At 38.6% G+C, this 14,689-nt stretch overlaps 1 protein-coding gene across 3 annotated transcripts in view; it reads left to right on the top strand.

The window, feature by feature from the left end:
• Positions 1-14,689, top strand: part of LOC126187769 (centromere protein I-like) — a 351,829-nt gene that overhangs the window by 97,666 nt on the left and 239,474 nt on the right. The window lies entirely within an intron of this gene.

Raw genomic sequence — 14,689 nt, 5'->3', positions numbered from 1 at the left:
CATTTGTCTTCTCACAGTTTCCACATGGTCGCAGATGTCACTTATCAGTGATGAGAGATTTGTTGGTGTTGGTCATGAGGCAATGGTTAGATAATCAGCCAGGATTCTTAGCGATTCCTCATAAACCAATTCCGCCACCTAAGCACTGATGTCCGTCTTGTACGGGGTCCATAATCCAAGAGAAACAATGGCAATGCTTCTGTCCAGCTTTCTTGATGATGCATGAGAGCTGCCTTCAATATCCTATGCCACCTCTCTACCATACCATCACATGCTGGATGGTAGTTGGTTGTATTAGTTAGCTAACCTGTTGAGCAAGTTAGTCAAACTGGTAGCTTTGATCCATTATAATATGAAGGGAGCACCCAAAGCAAGCTACCATTGACGGACAAACACCTTCACCGCCGTTTCCACGGTGTCATGTCAGTGATTGGAATGGCCTCCCCTCATCTTGTGCATTTGCCCACTGCAGTTAACAAGTATTTATAGCCATCAGAAACTGGGAGTGGACCCACTAAATCAGTGGTTACCAACTTTCTTAGACCATTATTCTTGACTGCAATCACATTAGGATTTTGTGGCCATCGCAAGTGTTACTCACAACTCCATCTCAGAAAAGAAAGCTAACTGTCCACAATGAGATTAAACACTTGTTACAAAACATATTTCCCCTGCATTACTTCTCTCCATTGCCGCACTTGTTGCAACCCCATGTAAAATCAACCAAGTTTAAAAATGTACACTATACTTACAGTTTGCAAATCACTTGATTGTAGTAATAATAATAATAATAATGTTGTTCTGCCAGTCGTAAAAGGCGACGAAAAGAACAAACCACTAATAGGGCTAACCCCCCTTTTAGTGTGATTACTTGGTTCAGGACAGAACTAAAGAAGCCTCGGACAAGCGCCGTCATGGTCGGGGACGACGCTTGAACCCTATGCCCGCCCACAATGGTGACGACACTGCTAGCCAACTGGAAAATGATTTAAATCCAAACAGAGGTGTTTTGCAGGATATGCTTCCTGCAACCACCCTAGAAGGAAAACAAAGACAGAGGATGAGATGGTCAGATGAAGTTAATCGACACCTCATGTTCTGTTATTACCAAGCAACAAACGTAGGAACCAACACAACTGGATACAGATCACAAGTATACACAACATTTATTACCAGATACCCAGAATTAAAATTTTTAACAGAACGACTAGCTGATCAGATCCGTGTAATAATCAAAAATAACAGGATACCCCAGTCAGAATTAGAAAACATCAAACAAGGACAACAAATACTAGAACAAAATAATGTGCAATCGGAAGAAGAAGAAAATACAGTAATGGACTCAAACATCCCAGAGCAAACAAACAAAGAACAACACGCATCAATTAAACAATCAGAGGAAAACGACATCTTAAGACAGCCACCAGAACAAGCACAAATAGAACACGAAGTGACACACATGTTAGATATAGAAGAAAAATTTCAGCTGACATATATAGAATACAAAGACACAAATACAGACATTAGACCATTCTTGCATAGACCACCAAATAACCCACAAGTCGAAACAACAATAACAACTATCAACACAATCATACACAACAAAATAAATGAAAATACAACTATGGAAGAGTTACAACTACTAGTTCATGTAGGAGCACTCACTACATTAAATATACACACTAGGCAGAGATCAGAACCAACCAACACACACAAGAAACCCACAAAACCAGCATGGCAACACAGGCTACAGATCAGAACAGAAAAACTGAGAAAAGACATCGGACAGCTAACACAATTTATAAGAAATGAAATATCAGACAAAAAACGAAAAAGGTTAGGTAAAATCTCACAACAAGAAGCAATAGAGCAATTAGATGAAAAGAAGCAGAAATTACAAGCATTGGCCAAACGACTTAGAAGATACAAAAAAAGTGAAAATAGAAGGAAACAAAACCAAACATTCCACACTAACCAAAAGAAATTTTACCAGACAATAGATAACACACACATTAAAATAGACAATCCACCAAACATAACAGACATGGAACACTTCTGGAGCAACATATGGTCAAACCCGGTACAACATAACAGGCATGCACGGTGGATACAAGCAGAAACAGACACATACAAGATGATACCACAAATGCCTGAAGTGATAATTTTGCAACATGAAGCCACCCGAGCAATTAATTCTACGCACAATTGGAAAGCCCCTGGAAATGATAAAATAGCAAATTTCTGGCTAAAGAAGTTCACCTCAACACATTCACATCTAACTAAATTATTTAACAGCTACATTGCAGACCCATACACATTCCCTGATACACTTACACATGGAATAACCTATCTGAAACCTAAAGATCAAGCAGACACAGCAAACCCGGCTAAATATCGCCCCATAACATGCCTACCAACAATCTACAAAATATTAACCTCAGTCATTACACAGAAATTAATGACACATACAACACAGAACAAAATTATAAATGAAGAACAAAAAGGCTGCTGCAAAGGAGCACAAGGATGTAAAGAGCAACTGATAATAGATACAGAGGTGACATATCAAGCTAAAACTAAACAAAGGTCACTACACTACGCATACATTGATTACCAAAAAGCTTTTGATAGTGTACCCCACTCATGGTTACTACAGATATTGGAAATATATAAAGTAGATCCTAAATTGATACAGTTCCTAAACATAGTTATGAAAAACTGGAAAACCACACTTAATATCCAAACAAACTCTAATAATATCACATCACAGCCAATACAGATTAAGCGTGGAATATACCAAGGAGACTCATTAAGTCCTTTCTGGTTCTGTCTTGCTCTGAACCCACTATCCAACATGCTAAATAATACAAATTATGGATATAATATTACTGGAACATACCCACACAAAATCACACATTTGCTATACATGGATGATCTAAAACTACTGGCAGCAACCAATCAACAACTCAACCAATTACTAAAGATAACAGAAGTAGTCAGCAATGATATAAATATGGCTTTTGGAACAGACAAATGTAAGAAAAATAGCATAGTCAAGGGAAAACATACTAAACAAGAAGATTACATATTGAATAACCACAGTGACTCCATAGAAGCTATGGAAAAAACAGATGCCTATAAATATCTAGGATACAGACAAAAAATAGGAATAGATAATACAAATATTAAAGAAGAACTAAAAGAAAAATATAGACAAAGACTAACAAAAATACTGAAAACAGAATTGACAGCAAGAAACAAGACAAAAGCTATAAATACTTATGCTATACCAATATTGACCTACTCATTTGGAGTAGTGAAATGGAGTAACACAGACCTAGAAGCACTCAATACACTTACACAATCACAATGCCACAAATATAGAATACATCACATACATTCAGCTACAGAAAGATTCACATTAAGCAGAAAGGAAGGAGGAAGGGGATTCATCGACAAAAAAAACCTACGTTATGGACAGGTAGACAATTTAAGAAAATATAGAACGAGCAGAAACTAGCAAAATACACAAAGCAATCACTCATATAAATACATCGGCTACACCACTGCAATTTCATAACCACTTCTACAACCCTTTAGATCACATAACATCAACAGATACGAAGAAAGTAAATTGGAAAAAGAAAACACTACATGGTAAGCACCCGTATCATCTAACACAGCCACATATCGATCAAGACGCATCCAACACATGGCTAAGAAAAGGCAATATATACAGTGAGACGGAAGGATTCATGATTGCAATACAGGAGCAAACAATAAACACCAGATATTACAGCAAGCATGTTATTAAAGATCCCAATGCCACAACAGATAAATGCAGACTTTGCAAACAACAAATAGAAACAGTAGATCACATCACAAGTGGATGTACAATACTAGAAAATACAGAATACCCCAGAAGACATGACAATGTAGCAAAAATAATACATCAACAGCTTGCCTTACAACATAAACTTATAAATCAACAGCTTGCCTTACAACATAAACTTATAAAACAACACGTTCCCACATACAAGTATGCACCACAAAATGTACTGGAGAATGATGAATACAAATTATACTGGAACTGCACCATTATAACAGATAAAACAACACCACATAACAAACCTGACATCATGCTCACCAATAAAAAGAAGAAATTACCACAATCGAAATATCCATACCCAATACAACAAATATACAAAAGAAAACAGGAGAAAAAATTGAAAAATACATCCAACTGGCTGAGGAAGTCACGGACATGTGGCATCAGGATAAAGTTGACATTATACCAATTATACTATCAACTACAGGAGTCATACCACACAATATCCACCAGTACATCAATGCAATACAGCTACATCCAAACTTATATATACAATTACAGAAATCCGTAATTATTGATACATGTTCAATTACCCGAAAGTTCCTAAATGCGATATAACATATACCGTACAGTTAAAAGGAAGTGATGCTTGATCAAGGTCCGCGTCACTTTCCATTTTTAACCAGACTTAACGTCTGAGAAAGTAAAGAAATAATAATAATAATAATAATAATAATAATAATAATAATAATAATACTGTATACCATCACTGCAATAGTACTTATGTAGTTACTGCTGTACCGTGCTGTCAATTAATTCATTTATCTCTTTCAAAGCAAGTAATGAAGCAATTTCTGGACTACTGCAGATACTATCTACATCTTGGCGAAGACATTTTGTTGAAATATTGAGCATTTGTTATGTATATATCTTACTTTTATTATCAGCACTGTACAGGACAAAACACAGCATGTATGTATAGTGGGTGGATTGTGTGAGGAACCTGTAACCTCAACAGCATTAATGCTGCTAATTGAGAAACAGTAATTATTGATAACTTATATAATCAATATTAGAGTCTTACAACATTGTGATAATAGTAATGATATTTTGAAAATAATTTATTTTCGTGACTGAAAGAGAATCAAATCATTTAGTTTTTACCCCACAGAAAATAACATTTTACTGCTCGGGGTAATTACCCCCAGATTGGGAAGCATTGCACTAAGACCAGTTGCACAATGATAAATCTTGCTTATGATTCTACATGGGCATGTTGTCGTACTTTGTAGTGCTAACATTGTAGGCATGCATGAGTCAGTCTCCTGGCATCCTTTTTAATTGATGGCCACGCAAAATGTGCTATTAGTAACTTGATTGTTGCATTCGCCCCTGGGTGAGCAAGGCCAAGAATGCTGTCAGATACTGCGTTTGGGGCAATTATTGTGTAATGTATAGTGGGGCTTCTGCCGTGACATATCGCACCATAAGATAACTCTTCTTCCTGGCATTGGTATTTGCAGTAACTGCATCTCTGTTGTGTGGCCCATCAATAATTTCTTTAGCTCCAGATCCACTTCCTGTGATGCCACAAGTTCTTCATAGGGCTGGCTACCTGCAAGCACAAGAAAAGTAATCTGCAATCAGATTCTCCATTCCTCTGCTGTGCGTTATATCTGTGGTGAATTGACTGACAAACTCTGTTTCGAAACTGCTTTGGCGAACACTTAGCTTTGGTGTTGCTGAAAGCTGATGCTATAGGTTTACGATTGATGAAAATTGTTTCTGGCCTAGCTTCAATATACGGATGGAAAAGTCTGACACTTTCATACATCACCAACAACTCGCTGTTGTATGCAGTCCATTTTGTCTGTCAGAGGTGCAGCTTGTTTGAGAAGAAACTAAGAGGTTGCCATTGTTCATCTACCTGTTGTTACAAGACTTCTATTGCGACATGACTGGCATCTATTACATTACTCAGTGGTGTGGCAGGTATGGGATGTGCACGTATAGCTGCCTCCTCTAAGCTTCTTTGTAAGTCACTGAAAGCTTTGCTCATTTCTTGTGTCCATTGCAGCTTTCACTTTCCTTTGGAATTCTTGCCAACCAATGCATCCGTAAACAGTGCCTGTGTTAGGGCAGTAATTGACAAATAACAGTGGTAAAAGTTTACCATATGCAGGAAATGCGCGAGTTGTTTGTAGTCTGTAGGTTTGGGTAGGCTGTGTGGTGTGTCAATCTTCTCTGGTAATGGCTGTACACCATTGCCTGAGATTATATAGTCGAAAGAAGTTACTTAAGTGGATGACACACTTGAATTCATTTAAAACTACTCTGTATGTATCCAGCCTCTATTGTACCACCGGAATATGTTTATCGTGTGATTGGGCATCCTCTGAGAATATCAAAATGTCATCCTGCTATGTGTAACAGAAAAGTAATCCATGGACCACCTCATCAATGAATCTTTGCCAGGATTGTGCCAGATTTTTGAGTCCAAATGGCATAAACAGAAATTTGAATAGCCCAAAGGGTGTGATCACTGACGTATTTACCATGTCAGCTGGAGCCACTGGAATCTGTATGCTATATGACAGTTCAGCACTTAGAACATTTTCGCACCTGCTAGAGTGAAGGGAAATTATTGAATGTCTCCTCAAAAATCACTTTTGTCACCACTAATTATGCGGTACAGCCTTGTATCGTGCTTCACTGTTGGAGTGTTGATGGCTTCTTGCAGTGGAGACTACCTGAGCTGCTGACTACACCTATGACAACCTCTGTTCCACTGCACTGAGAATCTTTTACCGTGCCCCTATGTGATCCACTAATAAGGCAGTTATTTGCCAAGTCCACGATGAGTGTGAAAAGAGACAAGAAATCTGCACCTAAGATAGGCTGTAAAATATCTACCACTACAAAGTTCCACATGTAACGGGTAGACAAATTGATGTCAGTTGTGAGTTCTTTATAACCATATGTGTTTATGCTTGAATTGTAACCTGCTAGCAGTTTCAAAGGCTCAGTCATGTCTTTTGTAAACAACCTCAAGGCCGACAGGGTACTCTCTTCCAGACCTATCAGGAAGTTGAGTCCTGAAAGGCTGTCAGCCATTTGTAATCTGTGTGATGTTAGCTTATTCTTCCAGAATGTCACAGAATGGAATAAAGGAATAGTGTAAATCACACTTCCATGAGCCTTACCTTGAATGTGTGTGTTGTCGTCTATGACTTTTGCCTGGTTCTGGCTCGTTTACTGCGCTGTTTAGCGAACTGCAGAGGGACAAGAAAGGAAATACCACTGTTCATGTAGTTTAGGAGAAGGTGGGACAGCTTTTTGAGCTGAAGTCTGGCATGTTGTTGTAGTTTGAAGTTGGCTTGGTGGATGATATCATTCAAGGAAACATGAGGGGCAGATAACTGCAGGATTTTCTAGAGGGAGAGAAGTCGGGTAGAGTGGAAATTTGCTGATGATGCATACAAGTTACAGATTAGCTGGGTAAGAGCAAGAGATTGCTGTCTTTGAAACTGTAAAAGAGCCGTGTGTAGGGTGGATTGCATCCAGAAATGGGAACTTTCAATGTTAGGCCTTTTGGAGTAACTCCAAGGGACAAGCAGGTTTCAAGAAACAGAATTTAGTTTTGATAGTGCAAAGGTATATTTTTGAAAGTGACGAATCTAATATGAGACATATTCATCAAGGCAAGAGAGGACAGATGGGGAGTTAAAAAGCGTGAGAGTGGCAAAAAAATAAGCAGAGGGTGAGAAAGATAGAAAAATGGAAGAAAAGCAATGAAAAAATCAGGAAAATTAGAAAAATTAATATTGATACAGAAATATTTGGAAAAAATCGATCAGGAAAGTCGTGAAAACGGACAAAATTTTTAGAAACTGGGTAAACAGAAAACGAAAGTCTAAGCAGAAAATTTAAACTGCTTAACTTGGCAATTAAAGTGACACAAGGAGGTGCTATCACACCCTGAAACGAGATCCATTCTGTCTGAAATTTTGCCCACCATACCTAGAATAGCTTTCTGTCACCCTCCCAATCTCCGCAATTTTCTCGTTAGACCCTATGCTCCTTCTGCACCCATCTCCCTACCCTATGGCTCCTACCTCTGTGACCATCCCCCACTGCAAGACTTGCCCTATGCACCCTCCTACCACCACCTATAATAGCCCTGTAACTGGCAAATCATATACTATCAAAGGGAGAGCCACCTGCGAAATGACACGTCATGTGCCAGCTATTATGTCAACACTGTTCAGCCTTCTACATCAACATGACTACCACCAAATTATCAATTAGGATGAATGGACATAGGGAGAGGGTGTATACTGGCAACTTGCAATATCCTGTTGCAGAGCATGTTCTACAACATGACATTCGTGACCTCTGCGCCTGTTTCACCACACATGCCATCTGGATTCTTCCCCCAGATACTATTTTCCAGAACTCCACATGTGGGGATTAGCACTACAATGTGTCCTTGGTTCTTGCCAGCCACCTGGCCTTAATTTACGTTAATTTCTTCCGTCTCAGCTTTACTTCACTGTAACTACTCTTTGCTTCAGTCCGTTTTAGTTTTCTACATCTTTCATTGTCTTCCCCATCTATTTTTCACCACCCCGTGTTACCTCTGTTATGTACAATGCACTTAGCTTCTCACTCTTGTTAACTCATTCATGGTGTTTACTAGTAATCTCTGTCTTGTATGTTACACTGTCTTCCACCTTTAAGCTCTCAGGTTTTCAAATCTCATTTGATGCAGTTCCCAAGAATCAGTCTTTCCTTCTCATCCCGTACAGTAAGTCTCCCCGGACCCGCGGTTCTGGGTGACTTTCCCAAAATCTACCCCTTTTCCTAGACCTCTCCAGTCCTTTTTCTTCACCCTTCTTCCTTCCCCTTCAAGCTTTCTGCCTGAAGGAGGAGCCACTGGCTTTGAAAGCTTGCCAGTCATATCAGTCTTTTATGTGTGTGCTCTGCCACCGCTTGGTGAGTAGATTTTTTATCTATCCAGTCAAATAATTTTATCAATAATTGATTGTTTTTGAAGTTATCCATTAAGTAATGCCTCGACATCATTTCAGTGGTCTGGTTATCACAACTTTCTTTTCTCTGTCTCACCAGCTGTTGCTGTCCTATTCTTGTATATGTAGCTGTCTGCAGTTCCTTCAGGTGCATCCTTTCAAGTTTGTCAGAATGCAAGATGTTATATTAACATAAGAAGCTTTGGTTATTGACATCATGTACAGATTTATTTTGATGGTATTTATACTCTATTAAACAATGTAAAAAGTCAACATCAGCAGCAGTAGTAGCTTAATCTGCGAATATAAGACAACCCTGTAAAAGAATGATGAATTAGGGGAGGAACCTCATCTTGTAGTCAGGCAAATGTGGTACATTGTTCAGACTTGGGATTGCAGTTAATTTGTCTGTTTTACCAGAGAGGAAGTTACCTAAAAGATGGTTTTCAATTGCTCTTCATTCAGGTGTCCCACTAAAATATTCAATACATTTGGTTTGCCTGGCAGTGATTTCATATAAATAAAAGATACTGGATCATCAGCAACTACTCCTCTGATTTGTGACAGTTATGTTTTGTTAAGTGGCTGAAGGTATCCAGTGTACCTCTCTTGATAAGATTTCATAGTGGCGTTGGTGAGCTTGGGAAGGGGAGTACCACATGCTACAAATGCAGGCACCGTGTCATAAAAAAAAAATCATTTCTACTTTTTTATGTTTAAGGTGCCAGTGACTCCCAATAAACTGCTGACTTACAGTACTGTTGTCACCCTATATTCCGTAGTCTTGGCATGCTTTGTACTTTACTCATGGTGCTGAGCATTTATGCTCACCGTCAATTGCAACAAAGTTGTAGTAGCTGCTGCACATTAAAACAGGTCTGTCAACCTGAATATTGTAAATACTAAACTGTTTAACAATGTCACACATTCTCTCAGCTCTCATTTTGGAATTTTGTATTTAGGAGGAAAATAATAATTAAACATGCTGAAGAGTACCAAAAGTCATAGTAGTCATACTTGCCACTGCGTGTGATGTACTGAACCTCAGTCTGCTTGTGCCCTTGGAGTGGTCACAAGACCTGCAAACAATTAGCATGGTGATCGGTGTTAAAACTGATGTATTTAAGTGGTTGGTGTAGCCACAAATTTTTATAATGCTCCAATTTATACCTAATTTTGGTATTTGTTAATTTTGGTTTGTTGTTCATGACAGTGTGACAGTAATGTGTTGCTTCAGCAAATTGTTTCTTTCTTCACTCCATGTCAAACGTCAAAATATTTCTGCACGAAGTATTCTGTTCTACTGCTATTGGATCAGCAGTTGCAATGTGAACAGTAAGTTTTCAAATGGAAGTAAAGTATCTTTTGTCTCTAGCTGAGACAGAACGTGAGTTAAGATGAGGGAGGCAATGAGAAGACAAGAGAGAGCTTTTAGGCTTAAAAGTGCCAAACAGGGTGTCCAGTGAGTCTGAAGATGTATGCACATTTCAGATGGTGAAGCTAAAAAGTAGACCTAACTTCATTCATTCTTCAAAGAATATGAAGATATGGTTTCACTTACTCCAGAGATACAATTAAGAAGGAAGGTAATCGGTTGGAAAGTAACTTGGGGATAAGTGGCTACTTCCCAGTATTCTAACAAAAAAAAGTATGAAGGTAGCTTGAAAGTATGCCAGTGAAATATCTCTGGTATTTTCAGTTCATTAACGATGATTAGAAATTATCAAAAGCGGTTGAGTTTTTGGCCAGGCAACAGTGTTAAGATACTGTGACATTTCACAGAGTGTCAAACTTGTCATAGTCTTTGCCAGAAGAAGAGGCATATGACACTTGTGAAAATATCACAGTATTTTAACACTACCATCTGGCTAGAAGCAAGAGAGCTTTTCTCTGTAGCATACACCAGGAAAGTTTACATTTAGGTAAATGAAATCTGCCATGAAAGACTTAAAGATTGGTTGGAAGAAAAACTGCTAGAAAAGCTGCTGATGTTGGAACAAGATGCAGGTAAATCATGTTCAGAGTCATGTTGAACCATTCAAACAGCAAAAAAATGAAGGTGCTATTCACACTTTTATAGGCTGAACATTGTAATGATAATATTAGAAAAAGGATACCAGCAATGTAAGGAAAGCATAGATTGCTACTTTCTATGAAGATGGCATGTTAAGTTGCAGACAGACAACAAAAAGCCGCTTCCATATTAGCTTTTGGCCAAAGCCTTTGTTACAAAAGGAAACACACACACACACACACACACACACACACACACAAGGAAACACACTTCTCGCACAAGTGTGTGTGTGTGTGTGTGTGTGTGTGTGTGTGTGTGTGTGTGTGTGTGTGTTCCCTATCCTGACAAAGGCTTTGGCTGAAAGCTAATGTGTGCCTGTCTGTAACTTAATGTGTCATCTTTGTAGTAAGTACCAATCTACCTTCCCCTTTTAATGTTTATATTTCAACCTATAGTTTCCATTGTTACAAATAGGATAGATAGCTACTCACTGTAAAGATGCTTGCTTGCGTGAATGTGCATGTTTCTTCTCTGCTAAAGATGGCTTTGGTCAAAACCTACACTCTGTAACAGACCTTCCGTTTTGCCTGTCTGCAACTCAATGGTTCATCTTTACAGTGAATAACAATCTATCCTTTTCCTAAGAGTGTTGATACTCCAATCTGGAGTTTCCATTGTTTAAATACTGTAATAAATGTGTAAAGATTTTTGTACATTGTGTTCACATGTGATTACAAATATTGATATTGATCTTCTTAATCCAATGATTAGAGTTTCATGAGGTAAAAAAAAAAAACCTGATCTTTTATCCGAGGAGAAGAGTAACAAATGATATTCTGAAGTTATTCGTTTACAAGAACTTGTGGAGTATTTATTGCTGATAACTTCTACCCGGTACTCTAAAAATCTAGTGAGGTTTGTAGATTAATCTGTGTAAATAAAGTCTTACTGTCTGTTCACAGTGTGAACTGTATGAGAACTGCAGTGTGGTCATTGTTTCTTCAGATTCATAGCTATAGGTTCACATTTTTATGGGTAATAGACTCATGAAGGAAGCAGCTCACTGTGCTTCAGCTCATAATGTTTTCATTTAATGTGCTAATACAGCACAGAGAGAATTTTGCTATCCAAGTGTGTTTGATTGTTTGAAATATCTTTTAAAGGAGCTAAACAATGGAAAATCTGGAATTCAAAAACATTATGAAAGGGATAGATCTCAGAATATAGAAAATGTACTAAGTGGCAGACAGGCACACTGAAAAGAGACTGGTAGATATTATTTAGCTATCAGAATAAGTCCTTCGGGCTAATATAACAAAGAAAATAATCACTTATTGATAATATGTTGTTGTTGTTGTTGTGGTCTTCAGTCCTGAGACTGGTTTGATGCAGCTCTCCATGCTACTTTATCCTGTGCAAGCTCCTTCATCTCCTAGTACCTACTGCAGCCTACATCCTTCTGAATCTGCTTAGTGCATCCATCTCTTGGTCTCCCTCTATGATTTTTACCCTCCACGCTGCCCTCCAATGCTAAATTTGTGATCCCTTGATGCCTCGGAACGTGTCCTACCAACCGGTCCCTTCTTCTTGTCAAGTTGTGCCACAAATTGCTCTTCTCCCCAATTCTATTCAATACCACCTCATTAGTTATGTGATCTACCCATCTAATCTTCAGCATTATTCTGTAGCACCACATTTCGAAAGCTTCTATTCTCTTCTTGTCTAAACTATTTATCGTCCACATTTCACTTCCATACATGGCTACACTCCATACGACTCCCTGGCACCTAAATCAATACTCGATGTTTACAAATTTCTCTTCTTCAGAAATGCTTTCCTTGCCATTGCCAGTCTACATTATATATCCTCTCTACTTCGACCATCATCAGTTATTTTGCTCCCCAAATAGCAAAACTCCTTTACTACTTTAAGTGTCTCATTTCCTAATCTAATACCCTCAACATCACCCAACTTAATTCGACTACATTCCATTATCCTCCTTTTGCTTTTGTTGATGTTCATCTTATATCCTCCTTTCAAGACACCATCCATTCCGTTCAACTGCTCTTTCAAGTCCTTTGCTGTCTCTGACAGAATTACAATGTCATCGGCGAACCTCAAAGTTTTTGTTTCTTCTCCATGGACTTTAATACCTACTCCGAATTTTTCTTTTGTTTCCTTTACTGCTTGCTCAATATACAGATTGAATAACATCGGGGATAGGCTACAACCCTGTCTCATTCCCTTCCCAACCACTGCTTCCCTTTCATGTCCCTCGACTCTTATAACTGCCATCTGGTTTCTGTACAAATTGTAAATAGCCTTTTGCTCCCTGTATTTTACCCCTGCCACCCTTAGAATTTGAAAGACGGTATTCCAGTCAACATTGCCAAAAGCTTTCTCTAAGTCTACAAATGCCAGAAACGTAGGTTTGCCTTTCCTTAATCTTTCTTCTAAGATAAGTTGTAAGGCCAGTATTGCCTCACGTGTTCCAATATTTCTACAGAATCCAAACTGATCTTCCCCGAGGTCAGCTTCTACAAGTTTTTCCATTCGTGTGTAAAGAATTCGAGTTAGTATTTTGCAGCTGTGACTTATTAAACTGATAGTTGGTAATTTTCACATCTGTCAACACCTGCTTTCTTTGGGATTGGAATTATTATATTCATGAAGTCTGAGGGTATTTCGCCTGTCTCATACATCCTGCTCACCAGATAGTAGAGCTTTGTCAGGACTGGTTCTCCCAAGGCCGTCAGTAGTTCAACTGGAATGTTGTCTACTACCGGGGCCTTGTTTCGAATCAGGTCTTTCAGTGCTCTGTCAAACACTTCACGCAGTATAGTATCTCCCATTTCATCTTAATCTACATCTTCTTCCATTTCCATACTATTGTCCTCAAGTACATTGCCCTTGTATAGCCCCTCTGTATACTCCTACCACCTTTCTGCTTTCCCTTCTTTGCTTAGAACTGGGTTTCCATCTGAGCTCTTGATATTCATACAAGTGGTTCTCTTCTCTCCAAAGGTCTCTTTAATTTTCCTGTAGGCAGTATCTATCTTACCCCTAGTGAGATAAGCCTCTACATCCTTACATTTGTCCTCTAGCCATGCCTGCTTAGCCATTTTGCACTTCCTGTCGATCTCATTTTTGAGACGTTTGTATTCCTTTTTGCCTGCTTCATTTACTGCATTTTTATATTGTCTGCTTTCATCAATTGAATTCAATATTTCTTCTGTTAGCCAAGGATTTCTACTAGCCCTCGTCTTTTTACCTATTTTATCCTCTGCTGCCTTCACTACTTCATCCCTCAGAGCTACCCATTCTTCTTCTACTGTATTTCTTTCCCCCTTTCGTGTCAGCTGTTCCCTTACGCTCTCCCTGAAACTCTCTACGACCTCTGGTTTAGTCAGTTTATTCAGGTCCCATCTCCTTAAATTTCCACCTTTTTGCAGTTTCTTCAGTTTTAATGTACAGTTCATAAGCAATAGATTGTGGTCAGAGTCCACATCTGCCCCTGGAAATGTCTTACAATTTAAAATCTGGTTCCTAAATCTCTCTCTTACCATTATATAATCTATCTGATACCTTCTAGTATCTCCAGGATTCTTCCATGTATACACCCTTCTTTCATGATTCTTGAACCTAGTGTTAGCTATGATTAAGTTATGCTCTGTGCAAAATTCTACCAGGCGGCTTCCTCTTTCATTTCTTACCCCCAATTCATATTCACCTACTATGTTTCCTTCTCTCCTTTTGCCTACTCACGAATTCCAGTCACCCGTGACTATTAAATTTTCATCTCCCTTCACTACCTGA

Source organism: Schistocerca cancellata, chromosome 1, assembly GCF_023864275.1.
Source record: "Schistocerca cancellata isolate TAMUIC-IGC-003103 chromosome 1, iqSchCanc2.1, whole genome shotgun sequence".
Lineage (NCBI taxonomy): Eukaryota > Metazoa > Arthropoda > Insecta > Orthoptera > Acrididae > Schistocerca > Schistocerca cancellata.
The sequence above is the reverse complement of the archived record's forward strand: the minus strand, read 5'-3'. Positions and strand labels throughout refer to the sequence as shown.